Genomic DNA, 17,628 nt, shown 5'->3' on the forward strand with positions numbered 1-17,628 from the left:
GGCACTGGGAATAAATACCAGTTTGGCAGCTGTGTGAAAGATGGATAGGAGAAGGGAGAGTCTGGATGAGAGGAGGCCAAAATGAATCCCCAAAGTTTTCAATCTCCCTGATGAGAAGAGCCTTGCCTGAGCTATTTCTGGTGAGGAAGGCTGACATCCATCCATATTCCCTCACAAAGAAGCCAGCATCTGTGCTCCACTTGGTCCCCTCAAGTTCTCAAGAGCATTCATGCAGTAGATATTTCAAAATACAAAGCATTAGGAGATTTTAGGACAAAAATTAGCCGAGGCACAATTATTGTGAATGACCGCCTAGGACCTTTTTTTCATGCAGTGAATAAATTCTAAAGCGCAGAAGCCCAGTTAATTATTAATCGATGTTTTGGGGCAGATGTTTTCTATTAAGATTTTTTTTAATGTTTGCTTTGTGAAGGAAATCAAATCAAGGTTTTTCTGTCCCTAGTCTCAGAATTAGATGTTGAAATAAGCACATTTGTGGTTTCTCAAGAATATAGACCTTTTGCAAAGACATTTTGTGGTGGCTTACATCATGGAGAAGATGGAGACATTTTTGATAAAATTCGAGCTTATGTTTACAGGAGATTTCATTCTTTAAAAATTTTATATTTATTTTATTTTAATAACAAACACATTTTCCAAAGTTATATGATTCATGTTGTCTCCCTCCCTTCTTCCCTGCCCCCCTCCTGGAGCTGACAAGCTATTCAGTCTGGGCTATACATATATTATCATGCAAAACGTATTTCCATATTATTCATTTTTATAAGTGAATAATCTTATAAAACTTCCCCCAATTTGCTCTCTTTTCTATCAATCCCCCACTTCTCTTATCCCCTATCCCCTCCTACTTTTCCATAGGTTGAGAAAGATTGCAACTCGATTTTTTGAGTAAATTCTAATTAGAGTAAGTTTCAAGTGCTTCCCTTCCTAGCTCTCCCAATCTTTCCCTTCATTGTAAAAGATTATTCATGCCTTTTTTATGTGTGATAATTTACCCCATTCTGTTTTTCCCTTCTCTCGTCTCCCAGTGCATTCCTCTTTCTCATGCTTTAATTTATATTCTTTCAGATATTATCCCATCATATTCAACTTATACTCTTGCCTTCTATGTATATTACTTCTACCTGTCCTAATAATGATAAAATTCTTAGGAGTTTTAAGAATCATCTTCTCATACACACCACAAATAGTTTAACCTTATTGAATGTCTTTTAATTTCTCTTTTCTATTTACCTTTTTATGCTTCTCTCAAGTCTTGTATTTGAGTCGAATTTGCCATTCAGTTCTGGTCTTTTTCATCAGGAACATATAAAAGTCCTCTATTTCACTGAATATCCATACCCATCCCCAACAAATGATTATGGTTAGTTTTGCTGGGAAAGTGATTTTCGGTTGAGGTCCCAACTCTTTTGCCTTCTGAAATGCCTTCTAGGCACTCTGATTCTTTAAGGTAGAAGCTGATAAAACTTGTGTTATTCTGACCATGGCTCCATGATAATTGATATTTTTAGCTGATCACAATATTTTCTCCATGATCTGGGAGTTCTGGAATTTGGCTACTATATTCCTGGGAGTTATCCTTTGAGGATCTCTTTCAGAAAGTGATTGGTGAATTCTTTCAATTTCTATTTTATCAAGAAAGTTTTCCTTGATAATTTCTTGAAAATGATATCTAACTTTTCTTTTGATCATGACTTTCAAGTAGTTTAATAATTCTTAGGTTAATCCTCCTGGGATTATTTTTGAGGTCAGTTGTTTTTCCAATGAGAGATTTCACATTTTCTTCTCTTTTTTCATTCTTTTGTCTTTGGTGTGTTTTTTTTTTTCTTGATATCTCATGGAGTCATTAGCTTCCACTTGAACAATTGTAATTTTTAAGTTATTCTTTTCTTGAGTGAGCTTTTGTAACTCCCTTTCCATTTGACCAGTTATATTTTTAAAGAGCTCTTTTCCTCAGTAATTTTTGTACCACTTTTTCCATATGGCCAATTCTGCCCTTTAAGGAGTTCTCTTCAGTAAATTTTTCTATATCTTTTTCCATTTAATCAACTCTGCTTCATAAGGAATTCTCTCCAGTGAATTTTTGTGCCTCTTTTACCAATTGACCTACTTTGTTTTTAAGGTATTATTCTCTTAAGTATTTTGGTGAATGGTCTCCTTTATCCAACCTGTTGATTCTTTTTTCATGATTTTCTTGTATCACTCTCATTTCTTTTCCCAATTTTTATTCTACTTCTCTTATTTGATTTTTAAACCCCCTTGTGAGCTCCTCCATTAATTCTTTTGGGGCTTGAGATCAATTCATATTTTTCTTAGAGGCTTTGGAGGTAGCAGTATTGACTTTGTCATCTCCTTTGAGTTTGTATTTTGGTCTTCCCTGTCACCAAAATAGCTTTCTATGCTGAATTTCATCTTTTGTTATTTGCCCATTTTTTCTAATATTGGTGTATGCTAGAGCTCTTCCTCACCCTGAGACTATGACTTGGGTCTGTGACCTGGATCTGTGTATGAGAAATGCAATAAGAGTATTATACACAGAGTCAGCAAAAGGATTCCTGTAATCTCCATCTGAGCACTTGTCCAACCCCCACCCTCCATCCCCCACCCACCTACTTACCGTCTGTAGCTGAGAGTTCTAGAAGCATTTTTTGGTCCTTATTCAGTGACTCCCAAGGCCTGTTGCCCCTGTGGAGCATGTCTTGGCGTATTGCCTTGCATTACACTTCCATCTTGGTATAATAGATCTTTCATGCTTGCCTTCTAAGTTGTTTGGAACTGAAAATCATTTTACTTCCTCTTTTTGTATTTAATTCTGCTCTAGAATTCATTTCGAGGCATTATCTTATTTGAAGAGTAATTTGGTAGAGATTGGGTGTAACTGTGTACTTTCTCTAACATTTTCATGCTGTCCCTGAACATGCTTTCTAAAGTATATCTGACTATCTCAATCCCATGCTGAAGAATTATCTCTGCCTCCCTCTGATCCCTAATGTAAAATATTAACTATTTAGCTTGCCATTATAATCCTTCCAAATCTGACTCTAGTCCTGAGAAACAATGTGCTATAGTGGGAAAATGAGTGTAATTGGAGTAAAAAAACCTAGGTTCAAATTTTGCTTCTCTTACCCAATACATGTAGATTGTTAGACAAGTCAAGTCACTTCTTTGTGCTTTAGCTTCCTCATCTCTAAAAATAAGGTGGATTTTGGTGGTCTCTGAGGTTCCTTTCAGCTATATATCTAAAACTCTATGAATAGATTTGTAAGGTAATTACTGTAGATAATTTTATCTACATTTTATAGATGAGAAAACTGAAACTCAGGTAAAGGAAACGTTTATTGTTGTTCAGTCATTTCAGTCATGTGTGACTCTCTGTGAACCCATTTGGGATTTTCTTGGCAAAGATACTAGAGAAGTTTACCATTTCCCCTCCAATTCGTTTGACAGTTAAGGAAACTGAGGTCTACAGAGTTAAGTGACTTGCCTAGGTTCACCCAATTAGTAAGTGTCTGAAATTGGATTTGAACTGAGGAGGATTATTCTTCCTGAGTCTAGGCTTGGTGCTCTATCTGCTGTGCTAACTGCCCCCTAGGAAATGCTTAGCCATACTCATACAACTACTGAGTATCAGACTAGAAATTGTCACTGACATGTGTCCTTATTCTAGGTCCAATACATACTATATTATGAGATGTAAAACAGATGAGTGACTACATTAAATTTAAAAGTTTCTGCAAAAACAAAACTAATTCAACTAAGATTAGAAGGGAAACAACAAACTGGGAAATCTTTTTTATGTCACGTCTCCTGTTAAGAGACTTTATTTCTTAAATATATAGAGGAACTGAATCAAACTTATAAGAATACAAGTCATTCCCCAACTGATAAATCATCAAAGGATATGGACAGACAGTTCTCAGATAAGTAAATTAACACTATCTTCAGTCATGTGAAAAAAATCCAAATCACTACTAATTAGAGAAATGCAAATTAAAGCAACTTTGAGTACCACCCCGCACCTATCAGACTGGTTAGTATAACAAAAAAGGAAAATGATAAATGTTGGAGTGTTAAGGGTAAAATTTAGGATTGAAACTGAATATATTTTTAGTTGGTCGCCAGGGATTCAAATTCTAAATCTCAATGAAATACTTAAGTCAGAATGGAATTTTATGGTTGTTTATTTACAATAGAAGAAAGGAATTAAGAATGAGGGAGAGAGAGGGAAAAGGGAAGAAGATCTGCTCTGGCCTGGTCTGAGCCAGAGGCAGTTCAGAGGCCTCAGTCAAGGGGCCTTCCCAGAAGACTGAATCTAGCTTGGCTTCCAGCCATGAAGCCTCCTCCAAGATGAGGGGCCTCCTTGGAGGCTGGTTCCTCCAGAAAGGTCAAGGAAAAGGGGAATCATCCTTTACACTCACCATGTGATCATCTTAGGGAAGCATTCTGAGATCTCATGCTTCAGCTCCTCCAAGTCAAGCTCCACTGCCAACTTCTCTCACAGGAAGAAACATGAAATATAAAGGCAGTTCTTTACATCATTTCCTGTGTCTCACATGTACCAATGGTGGCTTCAACTTGGCTTTGGACAGCCCAGGGGGTCAGTCAGTTGTTTCTGATTTGTCACTTGCTAGCACACACCAGTCATAGACCTTCCTTCCCCACACTTAATCCTTAAGTGGGGGTGTATACATTCCTGGTTGCTAAAATTCTAAAGACTAAGCAGGGTGGAGTAAATCTAAAATTCACAGGAGGGGATGTGGGAAAACTGGGACATAATAAATAATTGGTGGATCCAACCATTCTGGAGAGTAATTTGGAACCATGCTGCCTAAAGGACCATAAAACTAAGTATATCCTTTAACTCAGCAATACTACTCTAGGTCCATATCCCAAAGAGAACAAAATAGGGGAAAAGGCTCTACTTGTATAAAAATAGTTATAGCAGTTTTTTTGTGGTAGCAAAGAATTGGAAACTGAAATGACTGAACAAGTTGTAGCATATGATTGTAATGGAAGACTATTGTGCCACAAGAAATGACAAACAAGATGATCACAAAAAAACCTGGAAAGACACCTAAAATAATGTAATGTGAACCAGGAGAATATTGTTCACAGTAACATTAATAAAGGATGATGATCAGCTGCGAATGATTTAATTATTATCACAATGGATGAAAGGATCCAAGACAACTCCAAGGGAGTTGCTATAGAAGCAACTGACAAAGTCTGAATGCAGAATGAAGCATATCATTCTTCATTTTATTTCCTTCATGAGTTTTGTTTTTATATAAGAGATCTAAGTCTTCTTTTACAATGTGACAAACATGGAAATGGGTATTGCATAATAGCAAATGTTAAACCTATATCCTATAATCTACCATCTCAGGGAGGAGGGAGGGAAAGAAAGGAAGATGAGAACATAGATAGCAAAGTATCAAAAAATGATTAATAAAAATTGCATCTACATGTAATCAGGATATAATGTAATGTAAAATATAAATACATATAGTTTTTTTTTTTTAATACACTCTCTATCATACCAGTCTCCTCTCACTTTTTGTTTTACTTTGGCTTTTTGGATCAGACCTGTGACTTCATCAGTGTATTAGTAAAAAACATCCTCTGCAGTGGTGACCAACATCTGCTCTGTAATGCATAGTCTTAGAAATGTGCTTGTGGCACAAGGGGTTATATAAATTGCCCAAGGTCATACATCTAGGATGTGACAGAGGCAGGACTTGAACTCAAGTCTTCTAAAACCAAGGCCAGCTCCCTGTCCATGAGGCCACACTGTAGTACACATTGCAAACCTGACAGTTCTCTAAAAATGTCATGTGTTGTTTTTAATTTGAGATCCACTCTCAAATAGATGGTTCCATGAGCTCATCAATTTTTAAATATCTCCCAATGATTGCAGTCACAATCCCCACACACCAGGCTATTCTGTCCCCTTTTTGTTCAAGTCTTAACATACATTTGTCACAGTCATTCACTCAACATTTTCTAATCCTTCCTTGCCTTCTCCTGGCCCTGGCAGCCTACCAGTTGTCCACATGTCATCTTTCACCCTTGTCTCATCACAAGCCCATCTTTTCTTCCTATCATACAATTCCTTGATGACATCTTTTACTCCTGTTCTTCTAAATCTCCCCATTTGGTTGCATGCTGCAGTTTGCTCACACCCACAATCCACCTCTTCATTGCCCTGTGGGACAGTCAAATAAAAGACACCTGGAGGGGCCACCCCACCCATTCCCCTGCCTCCAGGCAAGACCAATTTAAATCAAGGTGCTCGGAGCTATTTATTTACTCTGCCAAGGTGAGTAATGATATGTGCCAAGAATCTGAGAGAAAGCTGATTTCATTTCGTATTACCTGAGTATCTCCAGGAGACAGAGTACAAGAGAATGTTAAAGAAATATTGTAGGACAGCATATTTCTGATAGGTTTAACAAACTATTCTGCATCTGCCCTATTTTTAATGCCCTCCAAAAGGAGCAATTCTGACTCTAAGATGACAAACAATTCTGGTTTTTGAAAACCCTCAAGATCACACAAGTAAACAGCAGTATATGCATGTAAATTTAACTATAACTTGCTTTCTTCTTTTTTATTTTGGAACCAAATATGTGTTTTCATTGTCATAGGATCATCCTAGTGAGGAAACTCTCTCTACTCATGCAGGTTGGCATCTAGTTTTTGCTCAGTCTTAGAGAGTTACCTAAAGAATACTGAGAGGTTTAGTGATTTTCCCAGGGTCCTCTAGCCAAGTAGATGGAGGATGTAGGACTTGAACTCAGAGTCTTTTTGACTCTAAGGCCATACTCTGGCCAACACCTCACATCCCTTCTTCCTATAGCTCCATACATCAATAAACTTGTGTACATGCACACATCTTGATATCCATATGGACATATGTAAGAATGTGTATATAGGTCTATGCATACATGTATATATTTATGTGTGTGTGTGTGTGTGTGTGTGTGTGTGTGTGTGTATGGTATATCAGAGTGCTGAGCTGGGAATCAGAAAGACCTAGATTCAAATGCCTACCTCTGACCCTTATTATTCTGTGGCCCTGGTAGGGGTGTACTGGTAAATGTTTAACAACTCAGTCTGCAATTTTGTTTATTCTGCATGGTTATATCTAGAATGGGATTCACATCTAGACCTTGAAAAACTGTCAGCCACTTAAAAGGTTTCTTGAGGGTAGTACAGTGGGCTAAATCTAATTAGATGAAATTTTATAGCAGTGAATGTTGTCTCTGCCCTGATCAGACCAATCTGGAACATTATATTCAAAACTAAGTACCACATTTTAAGAAGGACATGGTGGAGAGTGTCCAGAGAGAGGTAAAAGGGATAATGGAAGTATTTGGATAACATGCAATCAAGTGATCAGCAAAAGAACTAGAAAGTAAAGTCTAGGCAAGGGGTGACTGAGGACAGGGGTGGCTGAGGAGAGGGCAGGAATAGAGGTAAGGCATGAGTGTTATAGCCATCCACAAGTACTAGACAATCTGTTATATGGAAGAAACTTGCTCTTTCCACAAGTACAATGAGGAACCATACATACCCACTACAGGGAAGTAAACTTAGGTTCTGTCCTGGGTCCTCTGCTCTTCTTTCTATGCATCCTCTATCCGGTCTTGATTTCACTGATCATTTCAATGCTGATCATTTCCAAACCCACACATTCCATACTCATCTCTCTCCCAAGCTTCATATTCCTATCTCCAACTGCTTGTTGAATAGTTCAAACTAGATGCCCCACAGGGTTTTCACACTTAACATGTTTAAAGCAGAACTCCTTGAGTGCCTCTAAACCAAGACTTGGCATTTTGGACTTCATGGATTCCTCAGGCAGTATGGTGAAACCTTATAGACCCCTTATGGGAATAATGTTTTTAAATGCAAAAAATAAAACACAGGGCTCCAAAAGAAACCAATTACACTGAAATATGGCTTTCAAAAATATTTTTAAATCAAGCACCCCAAGTTTAGAATCCTTACTCTAAACCTACTCCTCTCTAACCTTTCCTATTCTTTTTTTAAGTCCTACCTTTTGTCTTAGAATCAGTACTACTTATTGGTTCTAAGGCAGAAGAGTGATAAGGGATAGGCAATTGGGGTTAGTGAATTTCCCAGGGTCACACAGCAGAAGTGTTTGAGGCCAGATTTGAACCAAAGATCCCCTTTCTCCAAATCTAACTCATCCATTGAGCCTCCTAGATTCCCCCTCCTATTTTATTTTATAACTGAAAATGCTGACCTTCCAGTTACCCAAGTTCATAACCTGTAAATAATGCTAATTTCTTTGTTCTTCCTTCATTTTTTACCAGCTTATAGCAATAGTTTCCTAATTTCTGGTTTCTCTGCTCTCCAGTCTATTGTTCACACAGTTGCTGGATTAATATTCTTTAGTCAAAGGTCTTATTATGTCACTCCTTTACTCAAGAAGTTTCAGTGACTCGCTATTACCATGTCCATAAAAGATAAAATTTGTTTTGGCATTTAAACACTTTGGCTCCAGCCTATTAGATTGATTTCACAGCCCTTCTTCTTATGCATTCCATGTTCCTATTGAATTAATTTACCTGTAGTTCCCTGTAAAGTATATTCCAATTCCCACCATTCTGCCATTAGAGACTGCCCCTCAAGCCTGGAATGCTCTTGGAAACCCTAGCTTCCTTCAAAGTTCCACTCAAGTGCTTATGGGAGGCTTCTATTCAGGGTCCCTTTGCCATCTTTTACACCTTGTTCCTATCCAGCTAAACATTACTCTATTCTATTCCCCTAATAAAATATAAGCCCCTTTGAGGGTTCAGGTTACATCATTTTTATCTTTGTATCTCCAGTGTCTTGCATGCAGTAGACACTTAATCAATGCCCATTGAATGGAATTGAATGTTAAAGCAAACTCCTGAACAGTTAGAACTACCCAAAGATAGAAAGGGCTGCCTTGGGTGATAATGAGTTCTTCAACCCTTGAGGTCTTCAAGCCAAGTCTACATTACCATTTGTCTTGAAAACATTATTGTAGGGAGTGTTATTAATGTCCAACTTGAACTAATAGACCCATGACATCCTCAAACACTCAGAGATTCCATTGTTTAGATCCTCCTTTGATTTTTGCAGATAAAAAATTTGAAGACTGTGAAGCCTACCATTGCAAAGTTGATTGATATCACCTGGAATTCAGACCCTGGGCCTCCTGACTCCCCTGGTATTACTTATTTCATAACAGCACTCCATAGTGTCTCTTTTTATTCTTATTGAGAAATTATTTGAGTTGATTCCATTTGGGGATCGTTTGATTCTAAGCGTCCAATGGAGAGATTTAGAATCATTAGATTCCACAGGACAATGAGATACGTGAACTGAGTCATTCAGAACACTTTTGTTAACTGTTGATTATATAATTGATCTTTTAAAAAGTATCAATCGTGTGTCTACAAATGTCAGGAGGTTCATGATTTCAATTGGATAAATCTCAGCATAGCTTCATATACTATAGGATGCCAGAATGTATCTTGAAAACTGCAACCTCCAACAATAAACCCCTCTATTTCCAAACAGCCTTCATTTCAAGGAGGTTTCATCTTCAGTTTGATTCCTTGAAGGCTGGACTTGCCACTACACCTTTCTCCAATTCTTCTGAGACAATAAAACAGGATTGCCCTGATAGGCATGCACTGGCATGGTGCCATCTAGTGGTGAGGATAAATCAAAGACAGGGGTATAAAAGTGGGGATCTTAAAGATGCGGTTTCTATAGCGATACTTTCTCTTTATATGAGATGCTAAGGATACTCAAAAGCAGGCAGACAACAACTCCTTTGAAGGTCAATAAGACAAATGTTTGTGGGTGATATTAAAAGGATGGGCTAATTTGATGACAAGCTAAGATAATGATCAAAATCATCAAATCTCATGCCTGAAAAGACATAAGCCATTGGCCTACACAAGATCACATGGAACAGGTGGAGTCTTCTCTTTCTCGATATGGCTTTTGAGAACACTGCCATACTAAATGTAGATGCAGAATCCTGTCCCTTCTTCTCCTAGCAATAACTATGGCTAAAGGTTTCTTAGAATCACAGTAACTGGCACATTCAAGTAGATCACGGAGGAACCCACAAGACTGAAATGATGGGATAGGTGAGAAACCATGACTAATTCTATTCCAAGCACATTGGCAGGATTCATAAAGCATAGTTTCTTAAAGCTCAATAGGAGAGTTAGGATTCATGCTTCCCTGACTTCTCTTTGATGTTGAACATTGCTGACCAGCCTCTTGATCATTTTATAGACATTTAATAGAATGTCAGAGTAGGAAAGGTTCTCAGAGCTCATCTAATCTAGCTTGAATGCCAACAAGAATTCCCTCCTACAAGTGATCATTAACCTCTGCTTGAAGCCCTCCAATGATTAGAACCCAACAAGAGCATCAGCTATCCCATTCTATTATTTCCTAGCTTTAATTACTAGGAAGTTTTTCCTGACATCAAACTAAAATCTGCCTCTCTACAGCTATTATCTGTGGTTGCTAATTCTTTCCCCCAAGATGAGGCAGAATAAATTCTGGAGGCAATGTTGATTGGGCAATTGGATTTGGAATAATAGAAGTTGGGATCAAATCCTGGTTCTGCCATTTCCTGCCAACATCAGGTGCTTATCACTAAAAAGAAGTCTTAAACCATCTTATTTCTAACATCTTTCCAGCTCTAAATCTTTTATCCTATGAACCAATGGCTCTTCCATAACCAATGACCTGAAAACTGCTATCATAGTCTCCCTTAAGTATTTTCCCCCTAAGAACAGTGGTACTTAGGTGTACAGTGGATAGAGCACCAGGCCTGGAATTGAGAGGACCTACATTCAAATCCAGCCTCAGATACTTCTTACCTGTATGGCCCTAGGCAAGTCACTACACCCTATTTGCCTGGTCCTTGGACTTCTATCTTGGAGTTATTACTAAGACAGAAAATGAAGGTTTGGGGAGGAACTTATTTTTTCTCCAGCATAAATATTCCCAGGTTCTTCAACAATTTCACATAAAGCAAAATGTGGAAGCCTTCCACTATCTTAATGACCCACTTCTAGGCACCCTCCATTTTACAATGTCCTTCTTAAATTGTGGTTACTAGAACTGAACAACATTAAAACCATCACATCTTGGACATTATCGCTCCAAATGTGGACCAAGTTCATGTTAGCTCTTTTGACTGCCAAAACATTCCTTGGATAGATAGATAAGTGCGTACATAGAAAGATAGAAAGATGGATGGATAGATGAATGGACAAAGGAAGATGAATAAATAGATAATGATAGAAAGATAGATACTTGAAATCTATTTTTCTATTATATAGGTATATGTAATATAAGAACTCTGCCATATGTAGGCATCAAGGTGGTATAGTGGATATAGTGCTAGAACTGGAGTTAGGAAAATTTAAATTCAAATACTGGTCTTAACATTTACTAGCTGTATGACCCTGGGCAAGTCACTTAAGTTCTCTGAGACCCAGTATCCTTATCTATAAAATGGAGATAATAATGTCATCTGCTTGCTGGGTTGTTCTAAAAATAAAATAAAATGATATTTATAAAATGCTTGTTATTTTATGTATGTACATATATGCAGATGGAGAGAAAGATGATAGCATCGCATGACATTATCTGTTGTTTTTTATATAGATCGCTGAAAAAAAAGGGTTCAATACCTTGCATAGAGTCAAACATGTATCTATGGTGGATTCAGGTATAGATCATGGTAGCTCTTTGCTCACTGAACTTCAGTCAAAACCCATAGTCTTTGTCTAGACTGACTCCTGCCAGTGGTAGTTCATCTCCTGAAGGAAGAGCTCTGATTGCCCTTATCTTAGCTTATATAACTGGAACTGTTATTAATAGATATGAAATCCCAGAGAACTTTCAAAACATCTTTCCCAGAAAATTTGACTCTATTCCATCTTGAGACAGTGCATTTCACAAGGCATCCGAGCCCTGAGTGAAAGAAGAATCACAGGGCTGGTACAGCCAATGAGGGTGAGAATCTTCACCCTGAAACACAAGAGGTGAATGAGAGAGCTTGCCAGCTGCAGAGACTAGCTAACTTGATCTGTCACTTGAGATGGTAGGAAAGATTGGATTTACAATTGGTCTATTTATAGACTTAGCCCTTTTCTTTAAAAAAGGGGGGGCGGAGAAGACACCGATAGAAATCCTACTTTATTATTATTTAGCTATTTTGTTTTCAGGTGAGGTTATGTATATAAATAAAACGGCATCTAAATGTCAGCCAATATGATTAGCATTATTACTATCTTTATTGTTGTCAATGACGATGGTGTTTCTTTGATGAAATTCAGATAGACATTGCCCTTGAATAAGTCATTATTCTCCTTTTTGTGTGACTATATTTTGAAGAAAGGTCTCTACAGAGCTCAAGGACTAAAAGAAAATCTCCATCTATAGCAAAAGATTTTTAACAATACAGGGTAGCAAAAAACTGGAAACAACGTAGGTACTTGTTGAGAAGAGGATGGCTAAACAAATTGTAGTAGATAAATTAATGCAACAGAGGTGAGGAGCACAAATATGGGAAATTTAAAGAAACACGGAGAAAGATCTATAAAAGGAATAACAAGAATAGTTCCATTTTATATGGGGTTTTTAGATTTACAGAATGTTTTAAACCTTTGCTCTCACTTGATGTTCTCAACAACTCCTGTAAGACACCTTTTTTTTTTATATCCAGCTCTTACAGATGAGGAAACTGAGTCACAGAGTTAATGACACTGTCAAGGTGATGCAGCTAATATCTAGGTCAGTGTTCAAAACCAGGTCTTCCTGACTCCAATCTATTGATGATACTTCACTGTCACTCAAATAGAGAGAAGTTGGCAGAATCAGGAGAATAATATAAACAGTGACTATGATAATGTAAGTGAAAATAACTTGAAGGGCAGGCAACTAGTTCAGAATAATTGCCAAGGACCAGTCTTGGTCGCAGGAAACTGATATTTGTAAGCCCCTCCCACTTTCTCAGTGAAGAGGTGGGGCGCCATGCGTACAAAAAGGTGCATATCGGCTTATTGGCTGATGTTGGTTTTTTCCAGGTGGTTTTGCTCATCTCTCTCTCTTTTCTTTTTTTGTCTCAAAGAAGGGTTCATTGGGGAGAGCTGACATTAAAGTAGGATGTGTCTTTGATAAAAACTTAAAAGAATGTTAAAACCCTGCACCAAGTTGGGCAATTTTTATAAGCTTAATTAAGAATTTCTTTTTAATTAAGGAACAAATACTTTATGATCCTCATTGAAATACCTGGACTTGGATATGGTCACTAAAAAGACTAAACTGCTGTGTTTCATGTATTCCATTATTAAAAATACAAATACAAGTGAATAAATTGAACTATCTACTGTTGTCTCTTTTTAGGTGGGTAAAAAAGATGAAGAGATCTCTCTCAAGTGTCAGATGACCAGGATAGCTAGGTAGCACAGTGGATAAAGCACCAAACCTGAAGACAGGAGGTTCTGGGTTCAACTCTGGCCTCAGACACATCCTAGCTGTGACTCTGGGTAAGTAATCTAATGTAGATTCCCTAGCCTTTGTTGTTCTTCTGTCTGAGAATGGATACTGAGACAGAAGGTAGGGATTTTTTTTAAGTTAAGTTTCAGATGAGCAGCCTGCCTCTTTTGTACTCTTTTCTCCTTGTCTTATTGCTTTCCATAATGAATGTTCTTCAAATTAAAAAAAAAATTCAAAAACTAGCTCACATTTACATCGAACCAGTATTCAACTCTAAATATATTCAAGACACACTTTTAATTTTAATTTCTATTATTAACATTTTCTCCATCACCTTCTTAAGTCTAGACAATCAACATAACAATAAATCAAGCCCTGATTTGTAACATTTGCTGATTTCTAAGGTGTAAATGCTCACATGGAGAATTAAACAACCAGCTTTCTGAGTCACTTTAGCTGGCTCCACTATACCTCTGCCAAGAGCTTTATTATTTACAAAGCACTTAAAAAGCACTGGACGAGGGAAGTATTATTATTCTCATCTTACCACAACATTGAACTTTAGATGACTTGTCCAGATTGGCAAAGCAAATAAGTGTCAGAACTGGAAAGGTTCCTTCTCCCTACCTCCCCTGAATTTCACAGCAAGCTTTGTGTCATGTCCAAGGGCTTGCTATAAGCCACCTCTTCTCTAGGGTCGGGAAAGTTGAGCTCAGCTGTCAAAGGATCAGATGTATAGCTCCAAGCTCAATCCATAACATATTATTTTCAGTTGGATTCCTTTTTTTCTTCATTTTATGAACTCTGTGCCTCTGCTTCAGAAAAGCAAAGGATATGACTATGGATCCAAACACATAACACCTGGGTAACTCAAACCTGCTACATGGATTCCTTCCATCATCTTTCAACTAAGGCAAGAGAGAGAAAACCGAGGACTATTCTGTCCTACAGGAGCTAGTGGGAAACTCAGAAAATGATCTAGAAGGTAATAGATGTAGGTCCGCATCCTCCACCATAGAATAAAATGTACTTAAATCCAAATGGATAAAGAATCCAAATCTTAGAGATCATGTCATTTGAAAACAGAGGAGAATCAGAGGGCACATCTGTCACAGTTACAGTTAGGGGGGAAATACATAATAAGAAACAGAGGAGATAATGTTCCAACACTTCACTGGATCTCTGATAACAAGTAGTAATTCTCTTCCATGATGCAGATTACAATCTACCCATGTATACCCATCATAACTGACTTTTGTTCATATCTTCCTATAAATTTGGCCCAGAATAGACAATTTCAAGTACATAAAATCTAAAAGCTTTTGTATGGACAAATTTGATGTAGCTATAATTAAAGTGAGGGTGGTTATTGTTTGGGGGGAAATCTGAACCTAAAACATCTCTGAAAAATGTTTGACAACAAAAATCCATAGGGAATTGACAACAACAAATTAAAAGGCATGAGCCGTTCTCAGATAGATAGATGACTAAAGAATATTAACAGATACTTTTTGCTGAATGCTCATAGCCCTTCCTAGAACTTTGCCAGGTTATTCATGAATACCCTTTGTGACAAATGACATGATAAATAAGCAACAAATCATTTTAATAAGAAAATACTTCTTAAATGCCTGTGAAGAAATGCTGAACTAAGTACTAGAGATACAAAGAAAAAAATGAAAAATACTTTCTGCCTTCAAGAAGCTTCATTCTGTTCAGGCAATATGATATTTAAACAGATGAATACAATGTAATTTCAGATGGTAAAAGGCACTAACAACTAAGTGATTAAAAAAAAGGTTTCCTCTGGAAGTGGTCTCCCAGCAGAACCTGGAAGGATTCTAAGAGATGGAGATTAGACTGGAACTGTAGTCGAGGGGTTCAGTTTTTCAGAATAGAGAGAGAGAGGAAAAAAGTGGAGACCCCCTTCTCAAAGCAGGGTTCAGGGGAGACAGCAAATGTAATGGGTTGGCTCAGAGAGAGAAGAGGAGGTTTGAGGATTTCCCCCCTTCTGCCTTCCCTCCTTAGCTAAGGCTGCTCTCCCAGATTCACTCTTGTCCCTCTTGTCCCCCCTCCACTACTGGAGACAAAAGGGCTCCCCTTGATCTGTTCACTCACACTTGATTCACAGCTTGGGGAAAAGATAACTATTTTAATGTCAACTCAATCAGGATAATACAAAGAAATAATTGGCAGGGAAAGAATGGGAAAGGGATATGGGAAATAAAGGGGTCCCTGTCTCTATCTAAACTCTTTCCCCTCCCTCCTCGAGTTTGGGGGTAACTCAGGCCTTGGCAGCCTGAGACCCCTGAGAGAAAGTCAGGTTGACTCACCCTGGGTTTGACCCCTTGGCCACAGACTCAGAGCAACAGGAGCTGAAGTAAAGTTGGACAGAGATTTAAAATATCTTTCTCAGGTTTCCTCTTCAATAGTCTCTTCAATTGGAAAATGTTGGGGTGAAAGATTTCCAGTCACAGACAGGAAAAAGTGAGTAACCCTCAGGAGAAAGTCTTATTCAACCTTCTCTCTTCGACTTCTCCCAACTGAGAGACCAACTTCCCTCCCAGCCAGAATCTTCTGCTCCTCAAGATTCAAGGTTGAAGTACTGGATGTTGGACATTGGGTCCATGACCACGTAGAGAGAAGTCAGAGCACATTCTCTCAGGGATCAGAAGCCATATGAGCATAGTTGATAAGAAACCAGATAGATTGACAAGAACCAGGTAGAAAAAAATTCCTAAGGATTTGAGTGGCCAAAAGTCAAGCAGGAGACCTAAGGAAATTTGAGTAAGAGAGCAAAGAAGACCGTCGACTTAAGGCAATAAATATCATTTAATTCCTATGATTCTGAGACAATGGCCATTCTCAGCAGCAACAGTTTCCTTTAACTTCTGGTGGGAGCAGAAACCAAATCACACTGTAACCAGCTCTCAGGGGCTAGTAAGAGAGAGAAGCACTTGCCTAATGACCACAAGTAGGAAGAAAAGTAGTTATATTCTTTAAAAAAAAAAACCCTTACATTCCTTCCTAAAATCAATACTGTGTACTGGTTCTAAGGCAGAAGAGTGGGAAAGGCTAGACAATGAGGGTTAAGAGACTTTCAGCCCTGGGTCACACAGCTAAGAAGTGGCTGAGACCATACTTGAACCCAGGACTTTCCAACTGAGACCCAAAGTAGGTAGATTCTAAAACATATCAGAAATAAGGGGGAAACATTGGCTCCCACTTTCATCTATATCCTACATTTTGCTTTATGAGAAAGTCAAAAGAAAATGTGATTGAATCTACTAGGGGAAAAAAAATAAATGGTTCCATGTTTAACCTGGTGCTGTGATCACTGGACTCTGCCAAGGTCATTAATTACATGCTTAAACAAGTTGTGGCAGATGAAGATATTGGAATATGAATGTTCTATGAAAAACACACATAGGAAGGCTTCAGAGAAGCTTAGGAAGACCTAGATGAACTGAGAATGGTAGAGTAAACAGAAAAGAGACTGTAGAGGTTTGCTTGGGGATTCGGGGTTTTGGGGTCCAGATCTGTGATTTTATTGCTGTAGGGAAAGTTAGGAAATGTCATCTACCCATATGGATGGTCAATTCCTCTGTAAGAAGCAGGTTTAGAGTTGTGTGAGGTCCTGCAAGATGATGTACCTTATCGACAGTCATAGAACAAGAAGGGATGAGGGGCACTCGTTTTTACTAACACAAAGTTCAGCTCTCTAACCACTCCATCACAATGACTACCAGGACATAAATAAAAAGAACAGTGGGAAAAAAAAACCTAACTTGATTAATTGCAATAACTTTCATGCATAATGGATAGATAGGAGTCAGAAGACCTGGATCCATGTTCAACCTCTGTCAACTGCTCTTTGTCCCTGAGATTCAACTCACTGGGCCTCAGTTTCCCCATATGTAAAATGAGGGGGCTTAGCTATATGGCCTTTAAGATCCCTTCTAGTTCCAAATTCATGATCCTATGACCAATCACAGCCTCAGGGGACAGATGACAAAACACACTTTTCGTCCTCTCAGAGAAGTAGGAGACTATAGGTGTGGCAAGTGCCTC

Source organism: Monodelphis domestica, chromosome 7 (genome assembly GCF_027887165.1).
Source record: "Monodelphis domestica isolate mMonDom1 chromosome 7, mMonDom1.pri, whole genome shotgun sequence".
NCBI classification, from domain to species: Eukaryota; Metazoa; Chordata; class Mammalia; order Didelphimorphia; family Didelphidae; genus Monodelphis; species Monodelphis domestica.